Source organism: Scardinius erythrophthalmus (genome assembly GCF_964197995.2).
Source record: "Scardinius erythrophthalmus genome assembly, chromosome: 20".
In the NCBI taxonomy this organism is placed as follows: Eukaryota; Metazoa; Chordata; class Actinopteri; order Cypriniformes; family Leuciscidae; genus Scardinius; species Scardinius erythrophthalmus.
The window spans coordinates 9,194,871-9,207,877 of record NC_138240.1 but is presented as its reverse complement, the minus strand read 5'-3'; positions in this window follow the sequence as shown (position 1 = coordinate 9,207,877).

The window sequence follows — 13,007 nt, the reverse complement described above, 5'->3', positions numbered from 1 at the left end:
AACAAACTGTAAACTCAAACCATCCGGGTCTGAGAATCCCTGGTCCAGAAAGCCTCTGTTTAGCAATGGAGCGTCGACACGTGTTCCAGTATGGTTTCCGATCACGTGGTTTGGAAGGACTCTTTCACTGCTCGCCGACAGAGGCTTTAGCATTCTGGGGTAGCAGGGTGTGTCCCCCCCCGACAGGGGCCCAGTGATGGAGAGTGGCTGGCCAGATGCTGTTTCATGCTAGATTAGCCCTCCTGTGGTCAATTTGCTTTCCTAATGTCAGCTCCCCTCCGCTGTCGCCTAGCAACCGCTGCTGCAGCCAAGAGGCCCAGCCATGCATGCAGAATTCCACCTGCCGTTTGTAAAGGAGCGCGTGTGTGTGTATGTGTGCATGCATGTAAAACGGGCCGTTGTGCATGCTTGAACTGGATCTAAATGCCTTCCAGACTTGGGTATACTGAGGTAACCATACAAAAGAATAAAGAAAAATCTCTTATGAGGAATTTTTAATGCTTGTTCCTTATTCCAACTCTCCTCCCTACCTTATAAAGCAACAGGAAGTCACATTCCCCTTGTTTTAACACACTTCTTCCTGCACTTCTTCTTAGGCGTATGCTGCTATCTCCATCTGTCTTACGAAGATGACTGAGGTGTGATAATATATTGGCTGCTGGAATTTGCACGTATGTGTCTGTATATACGCAGGAAATAGCGAGCGAGCGAATGGATCTTGATTACATTTGCAAGGCATGAGTTGAAGTGAAGGTCTGAATGAGATGCTCGGCGCTCAGCGTTAACGGCACAGGAGCCTGATGCTCCGCTGAATGCAAGAGAAGCGTTTTCTTTTGTGAGTAACAGCAGCCACGTCAATACTAGCTCAGCCCTCCAGCTGTACAGAGCTCTGAATGATTCGACACCGGGACGATGTCGATCCAAAGGAAATTATCTCTGTTACGCCTCAGTCTCAGAAATGTGTTCTTGAATACTCCAGATGTTTTCAGCACCACACTTGTGTAGTTGACTGCTGATGAAACCTTGTACGTACCCTGCAATATTAAGAGAATGTATTTTGTGCTGATACTCTGTCAGTGGTTCTCAGTTGCTATTTGGTGGTGTATTGGCGATCCAAACTGCCATAGAATTGTTTCCCTTAAAGTAACAAAAATGTCTTTTAAAATCAATTCATTAACATTGCCATAAACTGCATAGGACGATGATATAAGTTGAGTAGGACATTTTGGTGTCTAAATATGTTTAGATGGTCTCGGCAGTCAGTATTTTACCGCACAAAACACGTTTTTTTTTTTGTTTTTTTTGTTTTTTTGAGAAATACAGTACAGATAGGCTTAACAAAATTGAAATCTGAAGATCCTCCGCCTTTTCCTTATGCATACAAAATCTAACAGGATATTATATTTCCTTCTGCAGTTGTTATATTCATATTTATACATATATTCACTAACATGCCTATACATGTACATGCCACCTACAAACATATGCATACATTCCAACATACAGAAACTCTTAAAGGGATACTTCAGGATTTAGCATTAAGCTTTGTATTAGTAGAGAACCTGTAGTATTTCTGAATTACCATGCTTTCCACCCTCATATCTCCCTGAGACGAGAGATTTATGTATTTTTTGTCTGGAAAAAATCCTCCGATGACGCAAAAATCGTCATTTTACGTCATCAGAGGATTTTTTGGCCAGAGGCTAAAGACTACAGCCAGTAGGAGGAGCTGTCCCGCATGTTTTCAACCCGCCCATAGAGGGTGGGATTTCACTCACAGAATGTACACATAGTGTCAGCCATCTTTCTTTGGAAGCTAAGCTAGCAGGCTCTTGTTCTGTGGAGAAAGCTGAGTAGTAGGAGAAAGCTGAGTATAGGGGTTACCATCCTCTTTTTCCCGGACATGTCCGGCGGGTGAGATCGTCCAAAATGTCCGGGATTTTGCTTTCTGCGGTCGCCATTCATTGTTTACATGCACACCTTTTGTTTCAATCTAACTGAATTCATTCCGATTGGTGAATCTGAATGTAGTGTTTACATAAACGCTAAATAAGTGATCGGTTGATGTGCGTTTTAACATTGCTAAGAAAATTCCCACTCCTCCGTGAGAGATACGAGGCCGGTGCGTCTCAGTAATCCCGCCACCGGCCTCGCGTCGTTCTCCCGCGGCCCTCAGCCTCGTCCTGTTCGCCACAGTAAACATAATGAATGGCGACTGTTGAACGCAAAAGCCGAATCCCGGACATTTTTAGCGATCTCAAAATCCCGGGCAGAGCCTTGTTGTTTTAAACTGCACTCTCTTACCGGTAGGCGTGGCTTGGGAGTGGCCTCCTAGGGCAGCGAAGCAAGTGCATTCTGGGAGTTGTTGTCTTTCATCCACATAAGCCAAAAATACATTTTCTGACTTTTCTCAGTCTAGAAATTCAAAAATAATTTCACATTTCTTCTACATAAATGACCCATTTTAAATACACATTCATCTTTCCAGAGGTGAAGTATCCCTTTAAACAAAACTACTAGAACAACCCACCCACCCCTCTTTCCCCATCCGCCTGATACGCACTGCATGGAAAGGAGTACTTAAAAAAAAAAAAAAAAAAAAGATAAACAGCTACCAACATTGGAGTGGTCTTAGGTCCAACTCAAATTGAGTCAACATCTCTTTCCTCCAAGTCTCCTCCACCTAAATACCTCATGAAGGGTTCCCAAATTTTAGCAAACTGTTGTCTTTTATTCCTTAGATGGAGCCGTATACGTTCCAGATGAAGAGTATTTGTGAGTTCGTCAAGCCAAAGCCGGAAAGAAGGGTTAAGTTAAAATAAGCTTTTTGGCTGTTAAAAGCCCATAGGAAACAAATTGTTGTTGAGACTTGGACAAACAGAGCTCATGTCTTGAAACCCCAAACACAATTAAAAACTCATCCGGTTCAATATATTGATTTGTGATTTCAGAGATGACATTGAAAATCTTCCGCCGTCCTGCATCTGTCACACTTTGGAGAGACCCCTGGAAATATTCTGGATAATTTTGTGGAAAAATTTTTGGTCCACATTAATGAGAGAAATTGGCCTATACCCCCCAACCTCCTCAGGGTCTTTGCCCTTCTTGGGTAGGACTATGATAACCGCTTCATTAAACGACTGAGGCAGTCGTCCCACCTCCAGAGCCTGGGAGAACATTTTAAGCATATAGGGCCCCAATAGATCGGTAAATGTTTTATATACCTCGCAAGGGATTCCGTCGGGGCCGGGGGATTTACCTCCCTTAAGTGACTTTATAGTGCTCTTTAACTCATCTAATGTTAGATCAGCTCCAAGAAATTCTCCATCCTCCTGGTCTAGCGTTGGTAGATTACAGCTGTTTAAAAAAGTCTCCATGATGGAGGGATCATCACTTGTATTACAAAACACGTATTTAGTGTAGTTTGGGTCGTAGTTCATGCTTTAAAGATGAAGGCAATTCAAGTAAAGTTCAGGTTTTTTTTAAGTATACTTTATGTAGTAAATATTCTAATAGCAATGTACTAGTAGTATAATTGTAAGTGTACAATTCAGTACTACTTTTTGTGTATAAAATGTTCTTCAAGTGTAACAGTAGTAAACTTTGAGTATACACAACTAGTTTACAATTGTTTTTCGTTTGTGCTGCAATTATACACTACAAGTGAACTTAGCACTTTTTTTAGTTTATGAAAGTACACTTTAAAGTATACTCTCAGTACTAGTTTTATTCTGCAAGTACTTGTAAGTTTTCAAATGAACGTAACATCATACTTATAGTTTACTATTTATATATTATTTTTGCACTTTAAGTAATATTTAGATATTAATTTGTATACTTGAAATAACTGTACTTTAAGTAGATTTGAAGTAAATTACTATGTACGCTAATAGTGGACTACACAAAATTTCACATACTCAGAATCAGGAATTTATCTGTTTTCTTAATAAATCAATATTTTCAAACAATGTAAGTTTACAAGACAGAATGTAAAAGTAGAAGAAGTATTTAATAGGCTACTCAATCAAAAGAGTAAACACAACTACCAACCAAGTATATTTAGAATACTTAATTATACTTTTAAAGGGATACTCCACTTTAAAATGAAAATTCTGTCATCATATACTCACCCTCATGTTGTTTCAATCCTTTATGAATTTCTTTTTTCTGCTGAACAGAAAGGAAGATATTTAGAAGAATGTCAGTAACCAGACAGTTTCTGGTCTCATTGACTTCCATAGTATATTTTTTTTCCTACTATGGAAGTCAATGAGACCAGAAACTGTCTGGTTACTGACATTCTTCTAAATATCTTCCTTTCTGTTCAGCAGAAGAAAGAAATTCAAATAGGTTTGAAACAACATGAGGGTGAGTATATGATGACAGAATTTTCATTTTAAAGTGGAGTATCCCTTTAAGTATATCTCAATCAAAAGATTGAGTACAAAAATAGGCCAAATATACTTAATACGTAAATGTAATTTTAAGTATATTTCTAAAAAGTATATAAAAAGTAGACTATTTTTAGTTTAAAAGTATACCAATAGCACACTTGAATAAATTCTCCTTATTTGATCAAAAATACAATAAAAACAGTAATATAGTGAAATGTTATTACATTTTAAAATAGCTGTTTTATACTTTAATATATTTTAAAATGTCATTTATTCCTTAGATGGCAAAGCTGAATTTTCAGCAGCCATTAATTCAGTCTTCAGTGTCACATGATCCTTTTAAATGTATCTAGTTTGATATTGGAATTTTAATTGTACATGCTCGTTTCTTTTTCTTTTTTCACATTTAGATGATCTTTGCTGATATCAACAGTAACATTCACTTAAAGTTAATCTTTAAAAAGACTCACATTGTTAAATGTAAACTTGAGCAAATCTCAGAATTAATAGAACTTTATTAGAAATGTAAAGACATGGGATATACTTAAAAAATAGCTAGACCTGTTTATTTTCTATGAATAGTTGTATTTATTATTTGCATCTACCATTGTTTCCCCCCCTGCTGACCCTATCAGAACAGACGTGTGACCCATTTGTAGGTCACAACCCTCTAGTTGAGAACCACTCTCTGTGCCGGCGTCCTATGAACTATCCTCTTGTTCAGCAATGCATGTAGTGTTCTTAATCCAGCACCCATATCAAGATTCCAGGCAGTGCTACAGGAGGGATCAAGATTTGAACTCTCTCCTCAGCCGCTCGTTCAATTTGATTATAATTGACCGGCAGGCTGAGAGGCAGTGAGATAGAGAGAGAGCTGGTGTTCCAAGCTAACGAGAGCTGATTGTAAATACAGCAGCAGGAGAGCCACGTGTGTGCCCGGCCCTCTTCAGCCTGACTCGGGTAGAGTGTTTTAAAAGCACTGGAGCATGGGCCACTCGCCTATGGAGCGGGAGCCGAGAGCTTATGATGGGGCCAACCTGAGGTTTCCATCTGCTCTCATTCTCTTTTTTTCTGAAGCACGAGTGGCTTGTTCACACCAATGTTCTGGCCTGATCTCTTAAAAATGGCCACCACTTCATCAACCGCCCACCTCTGCTATTAAATACATCCGAATATATCCTGACACCACTTCGGTGCTCACAGGGCACTGAATGCAGAGAAATCTGTACAAGGTGTTTATAGAAGTCTCAGAGCCTTCACTAGTGACTAGATTCTGAAGCTTCTTACACTGTTTGAAGGATCTTATATGATTTTATCATGGTTTAACTATATCATTAACATTTTCTTCAAGCAGAAGGAGCTGGATGAAATATTTTTTCACAATCTGACTTGTTATGCAGCATGGAATCATAATTACACCATGTTTGTTCATTTAGTCAGAGGAGAACTGGTCTCCTGACTGAGCCTGGTTTCTTTTATCTCCATGCTGTCACCTGATGGGAGTTTGGTTCATTGCCACTGTCACCTTTGGCTTGTTTAGTTGAGGACACTTAATATTCAGTATTATTGATTTGACTGCATGGACACTATTGGATAAGAACTGAGCTGGATGGTGACATTGCTGATTTATAGCTGAATTGAACTGAAAATTAATTGAATATAGTTTATATAGTTGAATATAGAATATAATAATAATTAGCTGAAATGAATTGATTAATTTTACATAGTTATTGGACTGAACCGAATTAACACTGAACTGACTTCAGCTGAACAATTACACTGTTGTCTTTTTAGAGCTTGTTTTCATCATTGATCATTATTTTCCTGTTTATCACTCTAAAGGGACGATATCCCAGCCGAAGTTTGGAGACTAATTGGACGGCATGGTGCTGAGAGCCTGGCATCACTCTTCAATCGGATGATCGCAGAAGACAAGCCACCCCGAGCCTGGATGACTAGTGTCTCTGTGCCAATCTGGAAGGGAAAGGGCGATGTGAGCGAATGTACCAACTATAGACCCATCAGTTTCCTGTGCCATACAATGAAGATCTTTGAAAGGATTCTCGACGGGCACCTCCAAAGCGTCGCCAACACCACCCTAAATGCGGTCTTGCCAAGGGATGCGGAACGATCAATGCTATCCACGGCTACCGGCTACTCAAGGAGAATCATCGTGATTAAAAACAAGAAAATCCATATGGCATTCCTGGACTTGGAGTAGGCGTTTGACCGGGTCCCCCATGAAATGATCTGGCGTGCCCTTCGATCGCACCAGGTCCCTGAGGCATACGTCCGATGGACCCAACTACCAGCGTAGTCTTTTCACCAAGTTCACCAAGGCCGGCCCTCTTGCCCCTTCTATTCATCCTATGCATGGATACGACAATGGCAGACATCCAATCGCCACACCTGTGGACGCTCCTGTACACTGACAACGTTCTACTCACCAGCGAAGAGCACCAGACCCTCAATGATCAAATGCAACAGTGGAAAGATCGGCTGAACGAGAACGGACTGCAGCTCAGTCTCACGAAGGCTGAGTATATGGAATGCGGCCCACAAACCATAGGCACCACCATCGTAGACGGTCAAGACCTGAAGAAAGTGGACTGCTTCAAATACCTAGGCTCCACTCTCTCGGCAGACGGTGACCGCTTCCCAGACTCATGTGCGCGTGTCAACGCCGCCTGGTTAAAATGGCGTCAAGTCGCGAGAGTCCTATGCGATCGGTGATTGCCCACCCATCTCAAGGCAAAGATCTACAAAACCACCGTGTGGCCAGTCGCACTCTATGGATATTTTTGTAAAGGCTGATGCTACTTTACGCCAAAAACACTTTCACTACTAAATACATTCACTACCTGAATATGTCCATGAAAATATATGGATGATTGTAGTACAATATTTCGTACTGGCGTCAAGAAGATTGTTTTGTTTTTAAATCTGTCCTGTACACCTGACCAGGTTTAATATAGCACACCTGAAGAACAACTTAACTGGAATGGTGCTAGATGCGTGTGTATGCATGTTTGCATGTGTTAGATTGGAGGTGAGCGGGAGGTGTGCTGATGTTGACCCAGAAGTGAAGTGATGCGTGGAGGACAGACAGCAGTGACGGCAGGGGAGAACAGGTTCCTCAAAAGGTGAGAGAAGCTGCTGGTCCCAGCTGACCCATCCCTTCTTTGCATATGTGTGTATTTTAATGACTATGCATTATTGTGTTATCTATATGTGTTATGTGTCATATGTATTATTATTATTAAATAAATTCTTTATAACAAGGTTTTTTTTAAGATAATGAGAAACATAAATGCATCTACTCATTATTATTTTTATTCTAAAATGTTGTAAAGTAGTCATAATAAAGTCATCAAAAATATTAAATGTAAAATGTATTATTACTATAAAAAATTTTTTTTTGTAAATAAATAAATTTAAAAGCACAATTTATTTGTCAGCAAAACTTATTTCAAACACTTAGGCAAAAGTCTTTATAAAAAAAATGTTAAGATCATGAGAAACAAATTTAGTCAAGTGTGTTTAAACCTTCACAAACACTGTGTGTGTATATATGCATAGTATGTGTCTTTATTCATTGTCATTGGTAAATTAAAGTTATTTTTGTGACTGACACCCGACTGATTTAGAACTCTGCAAGCTTGGCTGCTGATTGGTTCCCCTCAGGCCTGCCACAGCAGTGTCAGGATACAGGACTATGTGTGTGTGTGTGTGTACCTGTAGGCTCCTCTGATATTTACAGCAGGGTCCGTTCTTTATTTAATCATTGCCTCTGGGTTTCTCTTGGATGTTTTGCCTGCAGCAACTTTAGACAGCTGATGCCATATTTGGTCCTTACCAACAGGTCTCCCGTTCATGGTACTCTCAACTGAGACAGAGGATTCAGGGCCGGATTAGCAGTGTTGACAGGTGTGAAACCCAGGTACAAGAGGAGCGGCTGTGTTCATGTGTGCGTGCAAATGTGTATGTTCCTGCTTGCTCACAACACATATCTCATCTTACCTTCAATCCTGCACATTTGCGGACATAAAGGAATAAATATCCTTGTTTGGATGAAAAAAAAAACGATATCAGATAGAGAACGGAAGATATATTTTCTCTTTCATCCGTCTATAAAATCCCTAGGCTTATAGAGAAATAAGTGGGTATTACTCTGGAGATAGTTTGGATATTGCACAGAGTAGGACAAAAGATCAGGATATGAGAGTTACAGTACGTATCTCCAGCTTTACACTACAGGCCACATTTACAGCCCAAGCCGAATACAAGCACATTCAAATTTCAAGCTTTGTTAAACTTTATCTTCAGGACAATCTTTTTAAATGAATGTGCTCTTAAGCACTGGCTTCATCAGCAATTTGGAGACTTTCGCCAACATCTCTAGTTCACTTTGACCTGTAAAGATTCAGCCTGTTTAAACACAACTGTGAAATGAGTTTAGGAAAATCTACAGTATGTCTGGGTTTTAAAATTCCCGATTAATTTTAAATGAGTGGCTTTCTATTTGAATATATATTTAAAATGCAATTTATTCCTGTGATGGTAACGCTGAATTTTTTTAGAATCATTACTCCAGTCTTCATTACTCCAGATTTGGTGCCCAAAAAACATTTCTTATTATTGTTGAATTTTGTGGAACTCATGATACTTTCCCCCCTGAGAAGTTTGAAATATAGATCTTTTGTAGCATTATAAATGTCTGTATTGTCACTTTTTGATCAAAAAATAAATAAATTTTATTACTTTAATATTATTTCTATTTTTTATGCAGTAACATTAAGCCTCTGATGGTTACTGCAAAGATTAACTTGTGCCTCGATTGGACTCGTTTATTAAATAACACTTTTTATTTTATTTTTACATGATATTTTCTTTTTTTATCGCTGAGGTCACTCATAGACATTAATCACAAATATTGCTGTATAAATGTGTCTTGACTTCAGATATTCATTTACTCCTGTAGGCAGTACTATAAACAGGACAGTTTAAGAGTCGCACCTTATTAGTAGTTGTCAGTCCCAAACTCTGTCTGCGTGAACGTAGCCGCAGAACCTCCATTAAGTGGAGGAAAGTTTGATGTTGAATGTCTCAGAACTAGCAGGTGTTTGTCATTGGCTGAGAACCAGCTGGGTCCATGAACTCTGCTGACTGGCTGTGTGTGAATGATTTAGGAACAGGCTATCTGTCTTGCCCCAGTATGCGGTGCATGCATACGTGTGTGTGTTTGGAATACAGAGTGAGAATTCATGGGCCTCTGAATGGAGGTTTGGCTCAGAGACTTCACTGTTGTATGTGACAGATGGTGGAAAACAGCAAGTGCTGAGGAGAGATATTCAAATCTGATCTTGGAGAATGTGAAGAGGGTTTCTGGCCAGAGCAAAGCCTCTTGCAGAGAGAGAGATTAAGAGCGGAAGGGGAAAAACTGAGGTGAGATCAGACAGAGGGTGAAGGCTTGATCAGATTTGAGGAGAAACCAAAATTGCTTTTTTTGTTTGTTTCTTTGTATCCATTCAGGATGTTCTGAAAGTAGGAATTCATTCTTTTGTCTTCTATTTTCACCATAATAATTTGTCAAGCTGATTTTACGGTTAGCGGAATCTTTACATTAAAGCACTACCAAAAAACAAATGTATATGTGGTAAAACAAGTGGTGTAACTGTTTTAAAAAGTGGGGTGGGACAGGAGTGTGTGTGGTGATGGGAGAGTTGCTATATAATGCTATATCAGATATGATTATGTACAATAACAATTGCCGAAAAAATAACATTACGATGATAGTTTCATCCTACATCTACTATATATTGTTAGTAGATTCTTCACGTCAGTAAAGAAATACATATCTGCAATAAATATTCGTGTGCGCTAATGGTCTGGTGGTAGAACTTTTGTTGAAGGGATAGTTCACCCAAAAATTACAATTCTGTCATTAATTACTCACCCTCATGTTGTTCCAAGACCATAAGACTTCCGTTCATCTTCAGAACACAAATGAAGATCTTTATGATATAATCTGAGGACTTTCTGTCCCTCCATTGACAGCTACGCAACTGACACTTTGACGCTTCAAAAGTTCATAAAGAGATCGTAAAACTATGAATTTGGGGGGTTTAGTCAAAAATTTCTGAAGAGACATGATCACTTTATATGATGAACAGATTGAATTTTATTATTTTATTAACATTCATCAACTCACATCAGTTGTGGTAAACGGAAGCTCAAGCATGTTTCTTGACGTGCGAGAACCAATAGCCTAAGGTTTATTCTCGCAGCACGTTTGAGGTTTGCTCAGGCTATATGTGAATAAAAGACTAAAGCGATCAAGTCTTTTCAGAAAATTTGGACTAAACCGCTCAATTCATATGTATTAGTTTTACCATCTCTTTATGAACTTTTTGAAGATTCAAAGTGTCAGTTACGTAGCTGTCAATGGAGGGACAGGAATTTCTCAGATATAATCAAAAAGATCTTCATTTGTGTTCCAAAGATGAACGAAAGACTGACAGGTTTGTTGCCTTCCGCCACTTATAACAGCGGCAACAAACACTCAGCGTGATTTCAAAAGCAACACATTCCAGCGCCAGAATGCATCCTATTTAACAAACGAATGAAATTAATACTCTGCTTGTCAACTTGAGAGACATTTCATTTGTATTAGGTACATCAGTGCCGTGAAATATTTCAAAAAGTGGTGGGAACAATATCGACCCTGGCAAAAAGTGGTGGGAACAAATTACACCTATGCATAAAACTATTATTTTCAACCTTCATTCTGACCCTCCGTCTGAAATTATCAATTTTTTAAGGGGTGGCTCCTTTAAAGGTATCGACTCATTTTTATCATTTCAAAACTCCTGACACAAATTAAGACATAACTGTCACTATAAGTTTCTCAGAATACAATAGTGGTCAAATACTGAAACATGAGTCGTATATCTTTTTAATGATGTATAGTTTGTCAAGGTATAACATTAAATCTGATAGTAACTTTGAACTAAATAATAAAAAAAAAACGGTTCAGTGCGCAGGCGCACTGGCAACGGTTAACAGGTTAAGGCTTGTCACTAATCGGCCACTATTATGATTGGCTAACGCCATTGCATAGGAAATGGTATCAACGCCACTCACTATTGCAAATACTGCTGACCGCTTCTTCTGTCAACAAATGTTTCTTTGCAAACTCTCCATTGTTTACAAAACAATCTGCTGTCAAATTCTCTGAACAAACATATAATCCTCAGACACCATCCAGGACGCCATTAAAAATGAACCATCCACTTGTTCCTGATGCTGCTGAAATCTGTACAGAGACTCAAACAAGCTGCTTAAACAGGACGCGTCAAAGCAAACGTTCCTTTATGCTTCTATTACAATTTCCTTTGTCCTCCTGTCAGCAGACTCAAGCTCGTGGAGTAAAGTGAACAGGCATCTACAGTATATACTGTTTCTAGTGTAGTCAGCGTCAGTGATTATAATGGGTTCTAGATTATAATATAGAGGGTAGAGGGCTATTCTTCAAATAGAACCGTTCTATTAGCTTTTGACGCAACGCTTGCTTCCAGTGGGCGGGGCCTGTGGTGAGATGATGTAAAACTATTCGTCTACTGTCAAAATTGCAATCATTTATTTCTTTATTTTTACAGTGAAAAGAATCATAATGGAGAGTTAAAGAGTACAAAGTTTATAAAACTGAGAACAAATGGTTTGTGTGTGTGTGTGTGTGTGTGTGTGTGTGTGTGTGTGTGTGTGTGTGTGTGTGTGTGTGTGTGTGTGTGTTTGAGAGAGAAAGATAGATAAGTAGGCTAAGTTTGGTGATGGTGGGCCACCTGGTCGGAGGCTGAAGAATGGAGCGAGTGGAGCAGACCTATGCCGTCTGTCTTCTAATAAACAGGCAGCAGATCCTGGGCCCCGGCCACCCAAACTGCTATCTCTCCCTCACCCCAGAGCCTAGCAGGGAGGCCAACGGCCACACGCCGACTGACAGAAAGACAGAGAGAGCAAAGCCAGCGGGCCATATGTGTCTGGTTGTGAGAGGAACTCAAACCACAGACTGTCCAACTCTTCCTCATGGCAGAATTAATGGAGTGCTCTGCATTGAGAGGGGTGAGAAAGTCACAACTAAATGGTAAGTTGCCTTTGTGATGAATATGTGTAAAAGGTATTTTTCTTTCATTGAATGTACTGTGCATTGTAGTTCAGTTAACTTTTTCATGAGAGTAAATGGATCAGACTATTTAATCACATAATATTTGGCTCTTTTGAGATATTCAGCTGTGCAATAGAAGTGGCAGCTCTCTTTTCTGCTAATTCCAAAGTCTACAATGATTGATGCACATTTTATGCGTGTTTTTTTACACAGATATATTATATTTTAGGTGTATTTTGTATGGAATCCCCTTTCCATGCTGGAGAAAAAAAATTAAATAAATAAAACTAAGAAAAAAGTTTAAAATCCACCCTGCAAAGCATGAGCAATAAAGTTGCAGCTGTGGTATATTGCAATATACCTTTTAATTTCTTTTATTCTGAGGAAATGGCCTTCATAAATTTCAAGTAAATATTGTGTGAAATGTTTATTTAATTTGTGCCCACTCTTTG